This window comes from Triplophysa dalaica, chromosome 3 (genome assembly GCF_015846415.1).
Source record: "Triplophysa dalaica isolate WHDGS20190420 chromosome 3, ASM1584641v1, whole genome shotgun sequence".
NCBI lineage: Eukaryota > Metazoa > Chordata > Actinopteri > Cypriniformes > Nemacheilidae > Triplophysa > Triplophysa dalaica.
Genome location: NC_079544.1, coordinates 22,675,132 through 22,682,546, shown reverse-complemented (window position 1 = coordinate 22,682,546; position 7,415 = coordinate 22,675,132). Strand labels below are relative to the sequence as shown.

The 7,415-nt window shown below is 41.4% G+C and overlaps 1 long non-coding RNA gene across 1 annotated transcript; it reads left to right on the top strand.

Annotated features, from left to right (window-relative positions):
- The first annotated feature begins 4,111 nt into the window (after window positions 1-4,111).
- LOC130417804 (uncharacterized) lies at window positions 4,112-6,392 on the top strand. Its single transcript, XR_008906222.1, has 2 exons — window positions 4,112-4,764; window positions 4,961-6,392. It is a non-coding gene; the product is annotated as an uncharacterized LOC130417804 (long non-coding RNA).
- The last annotated feature ends 1,023 nt before the right edge of the window (window positions 6,393-7,415 follow it).

The following is a 7,415-nucleotide window of genomic DNA, read 5'->3' as shown; positions in this document are numbered from 1 at the left end:
ATCTTCTGCATTGTTGTTTCTTAGGAGCGTGTCATGACGGATTTTACAAACTGCCAGTCAGTGGTACTTGGAGAACTCTGGGGATCTTCTTGGCTCAGTTCAGCTTCCACTTATAATGTGCATGGAGGATGATGAAGCTGCAGAGGCCTTGGAACAGTTCTTCACTACAGATGTCATAGACAGTGTTGGGGAAAGTTACTAAGTAAAAGTTAGTTAAGTAATGCATTACAATATTTAGTTACTCCCCCAAAAAGTAACTAATTGTGTTACTTAGTTACTTATTATGGAAAGTAATGCTACGTTACTTTTGCGTTACTTTTTCTTACCTGGCTGAGGCTTGATCGCTCTCGGGTCTTACAGGTGTTTTTTTTGACTGAGAAGTTATTGTACTAGTGTCTAAAGCCGTAATATATTCAACAACAGCCTATACAAGTCAAGCACCTTCATTTTCTTTTAAAAACACATAGGCTATACATTGAATAATAATATAGAATAATATTATATTCAGAGAACTTCCTAATCCCATAGGTATGCATGCTATATAAAAGAACAATAAACATTACAGATTATGGAAAGTAATGTGTTTTTTACTTTTGTACTTATTGTGTGGGTCGAGTAAACTATATAAAGTGAGTTCACTATCCATTGTAATAATGAGTCTAATACTTGTTGCCATTATGAAATAAGTTATATCAGGGTAAAACATTTAAAATGTTTTATTAACTTATTAGAGGACAATAAGATGATACTTGAGAACAAACATCACCACCAATTAAACAGATCTTTCACAAAAAAACAAAATTATTTCATGCCAAAAAAAGTCAAGATCACTTCTGCAATACAATGCAAAATTTTTTATTGTCAATGTAATGTTAGAGCATTATCTTAATAAGAGTTCACTACTTCATCTGGGTTTTATTTTCAAAGTATCGATTGAAGCACAGCAGGAGTAGTTTCTCAAAACGCTGGTCTGTGAGACGGTTTCATTAACTTATTAGAGAACAATAAGATGATACTAATGAACAAACATCACCAATTAAACAGATCTGTCAGCTTTCTATTAAGTGTCCTCAAAACAAAATTATTTTATGCAAAAAAAAAGAGTCCAGATCACTTCTGCAATACATTGCAAAAAAATGTATTGTCAATGTAATGTTAGAGTATTATCTTAATAAGAGTCCACTACTTCATCTGGGTTTTATTTTCAAAGTGACGATTGTAGCGCAGCAGGAGTAGTTTCTCAAAACGCTGGTCTGTGAGACGGTTCCTTTTTGGGGTGAGGATGAGACTTCCAATACTAAACAGCCTCTCAACTGGTGCACTGGAAGGTGTTGCTGTGTTGGCTTTTAAGAAGATCTTCAAAATCCTGGGGAAATCATGTAAATTTTCCATATTTGCTGATTTCAGGTATTCACATATTTCCACGTCCACAGTAATTGCTTGTTCGTCATGTTGATTCTCCTCTTCAGGAAATGCAAAGAAGTCATTTTCATGATCTCTGCTTTCAGGAGACTGCAGTTGCTCTTTCTTTGGTATCTCAATAGTGAGAGCACGACACTGTGCTGCCAGAATCATCTTGATGTTGTCTTTTCTTGTTTCATCCCTCAGCCACCGCAGCTTGAATTTCGGCAGGGTTACCGCAGCAATCAAAGCTTCATCGCTATCAAGGATTCAGCTAAACCGTGTCTTGATAGCCTGCAAGAGAATTTTAGATAGGTTACACAGTTAATACACTAATAGACATGAATTCATACCAGAATAATACATTTTATGTCAGGAAAAAATAGAGTTAAAAGTAGAATTAAACTTAACAACATGCAAACATATTAACTTGAAAGCATTGACAGACACTATTCTATCTGAACTGAACTGAGCTGAGCTGAATGATGACGTCACAGTTTTTTTCCAGAACTGCTTTATAGCTACAGTATATTGAACTCATTTCATAGTTGATGAACTACACTATTATACTGAACCAAACAAAATGCTTTGCAGCTAAATTGAATTCTGTTTGCATTATTGAATCATTATTTTCCTGTTATCCCTGTTAATCTGCTTTGAAACAATCTATACTGTATAAAGTGCTATACAAATAAAAGTGACTTGACATCAAATAAAACTACAATAAATAATAATAATAATAATAAGACCATATTGAACTGAATTACCTGAACTATGAGGTCTGGGAGGTCAGCCATCATATGAGAGAGGCCCTCTTTCAGTGCCAAGATTTTTGTCATCAGGATTTCAAGGGTAGGTTGAAGGGTGCCATAGAAACATTGATCTTCACCTTGAAGTATATCCAGTGCCATACAGACAGGCTTCAGAACCTTTCAGTATTCTTTAATGAACTGATACTCTCTCTCTGTAATGCATCTGATGTCCAGGCGAGTGCAAAGTTGATTGAGGTCCACTAAGGGCATGTCTGTGACTCTGCTAGGTGCATCATAAAACGAATTCCACCACAGTTGATCGACTAACTTTTGACCACAAGGCTGAACATTTTCCAGTTGCACTTCTGTACACTGCTTTGTAATCTGCCTTCGCCGTCAAAAATTGAACTATGTTGTTCGAGCATATAAGGTTAAGGGTGTGCGATGCACACCGGTGATGTGGAGGGAGAACATACCGTTCGCTAGACTCAATGTCATCTCGTAAAACTGCGTGCAAGTCCGTAAATATGACCTCGTCTTCATCATTCTCGGTTTCATTATCATCGTCAGCTTGAAACATTCTGAAAGCTTTGACAAAGTTCGAGCCATTGTCAGTGACCGTGGCAGTTATCTTACCACAAAGAGCATATGAGCTATGAATTTGCTCTAACTCCGCTGCGATGGTATCGTATGCGTGTCTCCCACGAAATCGTCTGCAGGCGATTGCAGCTTTTTTCCGATGCAGAGTGGCAGGATCTATCCAGTGTACTGTAATTGCCAGAAAACTTTTATTCTGAGCAGTCCATAGATCTGCAGTGGTTGAAACATATTCCAAGTCGGCAAAAGTTTTCTTTAGTTCGGTCTCCATTTCCATATATGCATTATCCAAAAAGCTTGCAAAGGTTTTACGATCGGGCAGCACGCCTCCCGGCCTTTTCCCTGTCACAGAGATTTTGCTGATCCATCCATCCATCCATTTTCTACCGCTTATCCGAACTACCTCAGGTCACGGGAAGCCTGCGCCTATCTCAGGAGTCATCGGGCATCAAGGCAGGATACACCCTGAATGGAGTGCCAACCCATCGCAGGGCACACTCACTCACTCATTCACTCACTCACGCCCTACGGACAATTTTTCCAGAGATGCCAATCAACCTACCATGCATGTCTTTGGACCAGGGGAGGAAACCGGAGTACCCGGAGGAAACCCCCGAGGAACGGGGAGAACATGCAAACTCCACACACACAAGTCGGAAGCGGGAATCGAACCCCCAACCCTGGAGGTGTGAGGCGAACATGCTAACCACTAAGCCACCGTGCCCCCCAGATTTTGCTGATGATATTTCTAAATGTTGGCGCCTCCACAGTGGACAGCAGCTGCATCTCCTCAACAATAAAAGCAGCAAACAATTTGTTGAGTTCAGAGGAACTAATTGTTTTACCTGGTGATGATGAACTGAAATCAAGCTTTTGTTGTTTAGCTTGAGGCGGGGTGGAGGTATCATCCGGCGCTCTCTCTTCCAATTCTGTAGTGCTGTGCTTTGCATTCAGAAGTTTTTTTTTATTTGAGGTGGTGTTTTTTGCAGTTGACAAGAGCTTTTCACCAACACATAATTTGCACTTAACGATTATTCCCTTCTCCTTTTCTTCGACGATTTCAAAATAATGAGAATACTTCCATCGCAGTAATGTAACGCTCTGGCCTGCCATCTCCGTTCCTGACTAGAGTTTGTTCCCGCGCAGGGCGCGCACATATCAGTGTTCTACGTGACTACGTTCATTTTAATTCAGTACTTTTTTCTTCTTTTTTATACAATTAATTAAACTTAAAAGTAACTCGCATTACATTTTTAAAGAAGTAACTCAAATATTAATATGTAAATGTCACGGGGTGACGAAAGGGAAGCGGAACTAAGTCCCGCTGGAATTGTGTTCCCCCCGGGACGGTGTCGCTGTAACACCGGTCCACTTCCGGGTTGCGCATTATGTCACCATAACAACGCTAATGACGGATTGACATCTGGTGCGGAGAGTTTGATGTTGGGATCTGTGAGAGGATTGTGGAGGCGGAGTAACCATATAAAAAGGAAGTACAGAGACCATGAAGGGGGTGATTCCTACTGGTTGTTCGTTCTCCCGGTTGTTCTTCCTGGTTGTCCATTCTTCGGATGTGTTCCCCTGAGAGAAGTGGATTCCTTTGACGGTTGGGCTGGCGCGCGAAGGTATCTGAAGATTGTTGCGGGGTTCGGCTGTGCGACAGATATAACGGCCATCGAGTGGAGATATTGAGGACGGAAAGAGAGTGAGTTATGAGGACCAAGTGAAGACCAAGCCGCGCCATCATCATCGGAGGGAAGATAAGTAATATGGTCTTGGAATTCGATTGAATGCATGCACCTGCACTGAGACTGATATAAAGTTCTGAAGTGGATTGATCACGAGGGTTGTGTCACTGGAGAGTGCGTGGATTAAGTGATCATTTGAACTCCTGTCTTCTCCTTCGAGTGTGGGCGAGAAGCGCTCTGTCCCGGGGTCAGTAAGGAGGCATTCACGCTTCCTCGTTATTTGGTGAGACCCGATCCAGCCCGACAGTGGAAGGAGCAAGCGTTGGGTGAGTGCTGGCTCTATTTGCACTGAGAGTGGATATGCAGTGCCTGAAGTGGTGTGTTTGCACAATAATTGCTTGAAGTGAAGTTACAGAGTGTGGGGAATATATACAGAGTTAATGCCGTACGCTCACCACCTCGAATGCCACACTCGTTCAAAGAACATATACCTGTTGTTGAACTACTTACTCTGCTGTGCAGATTGAAGGATCCTCCTGGCCAAGCGCCGTATGTGATGTCGCTGTGAAGGGAGGTGGACATCAGAAATATTCCTTTCCTCGTCTTGACCGAAGCATCTCCCAGCCGTAAGCCTCATCACTCATTCGAAGAACATATACTTGTTGTTGACTACTTACTCTGTTGTGCAGATCGAAGGATCCTCCGGACCAAGTGTCGTATGTGAAGTTGGCTGTAACGAGAGGTGGACATTAAGAAATATTCCTTGCATCGTCTGGACCAAAGCATCTATAAATTCTACTTACCAGGATACTCCCCCACTCAGTGGACGGGTGGCCGACTCCTCTTCTCCCTTACCGGCCACGTACAGGCACGAGCTGCCGAAGAGAACTCCACGCCCTCCCGGCGTCCGAGGTCCGATCCCGTTCTGGTTGGGAGACACAGAATTAGCACTGAGACTTTTAATTGATTTTAACTAAATAAACCTTGTCAAACTTTTACTCTCTCGTCTGTCTGGTTTTCCTGGTACGCTCCTCGAGGTGGTCCTGGGTTTCAGGGGTGGGTGCAGTCTGGCTTGACCCCCCCGACCTGTGACATTAATTTATAAAGTAATGCATTACTTTACTCGTTACTCCAGAAAAGTAATATTACGTAATGCACGTTACTTGTAACGCGTTACCCCCAACACTGTTAATGACCTTAATCGTGTTGAGCATAAAGGGATTGGGCAACATTTTAGGTGATTATTTTGGTTTTATATTTATCACTTTCCTCTTTAGTGAGGTGGTTGGCTTTCATAGCCCAGCAACACAAGGTCTCTCCCCCTTCACGAGGCAGCTCGTCTTGTGGCTGTTACAACGTTTCTGCTCTCTGTGAAGTGGCTGGCTCTAGAAGTTCATTCAATTAGATTCTCAAGAGGTATAAGCATTTTATGTAAATGATAATGGTTACAAAGATATTGTTTTGATGTATGCATGGACATTTTAAATATTGAATGTTGTCTATTTGCAGACTCTGGCTAGATTGTCGTATCCGAGAGCCACTGTTTTCTTTCCCACTTTATTTTCACTGTTTTTGTTTTGTTAGTTTCTTTTCTTTATCAGTCCTGTGAGGTAGAACCTTACTTATCAACGTATAGTCACATTGCGGGGATCATCCAGAGTATTAATTGTTTTATATTTCTTTTTCCACGTACAGAAGTTTTCTTTGCCTAGGTGGTTGAGTTTCTTATTTGGTTGATTATTTCCTTTGAGTGCATTTAAGTTTGCTCGGTTTTGTCGTGTTTAAATTAGTTGTTCTGTACTGGGGTTATTGGATGTATTTCTTTTACTTTTGGTCCCTTATACATGTTGACTGTTGATGTAACCTCTAGTGGACTACAGTCGTGTCTATTGCCTCTTAAATGTTAGACCCTTTTTTCTATTTATAATAAATTGTGAAGATTTAAATATTTCAAGTTGGTGTTCTGTGACTCTTGGTTCATTGAATTGAACAACCTGCGTTTTTAAGTTATTCAGGTTCTCCTTCCTGTCAAATTGGAGTGGCGTAGTCTGCCAGTTGCCTTTTGGAGATCAGCCAAAGGCTTTTGGTTACAATTACATAATCTACTGTTCACTTTAGAAGTCCCTCTATCTAACTAAAGTCTGTGAGGCAAAGTTCCAGTTTGAAAACCATGGTGATTTTTTTTTTTCAGTAGGGACTGGAGTGAATTGTAGACAATTTGTTTTGTTTTCTTCCTTGTCTCCTTTTCGATTTCAACATGGCAGCGGAGTAAAATCATACCAACCCTTTCTTACTCCCGACTCGTCACTCATTGACGCTCGGTCAGCGAACATCGGCGGCACTTTTGACCCCTTTGACGTAGTTTTTAGACGAACAGGCAACTACGTTGCTGTCCACTAAATGCTCCAGCCCGAGATGCGTGACATTTTTAGCGTTTCATTATTATTTGTGGTTGAAATATTCTGTACGTTACCCTAACCTAAACCTGACCTCAAACACTTCTAAAGGCCTGTTTATACACGAGCCTTGCTCCGCTTCGGGAGCCTCCGCTGTCCGTGCACGCAACTCCCCAAACGGACAAGACGTTTATACTTGACGCGTTCGGCGTTGAGATATTCTTTGAAACGACAGGGGGCGCACAAACGAAATCGTTCTGTAAATCCGCAGGAAGTAGAAGAAAAGTAGGACTTTTACCGGAATTACGTCAGATCATCCAGAATGGCGTCTTAGGAGCAGCTGCTCGACAAGGAAACGTAGATTTTGTATTGTTGCTACTATCAAAAAAGGGCTAAAACGGAGATGGAATGTTCACCCACTGCATGCCACAAAACGTGGAGATGTAGAATACATCGCTCTTGTGAAGCAGATGTATGTGCTGGACGGGGAAATACATTTCGAACTATTGTTTGTTGATTTAATAAATTTTTATATCAAACTTTTTGTTCACTCTTTCATTTCTGTGCATAATGCAGACAAA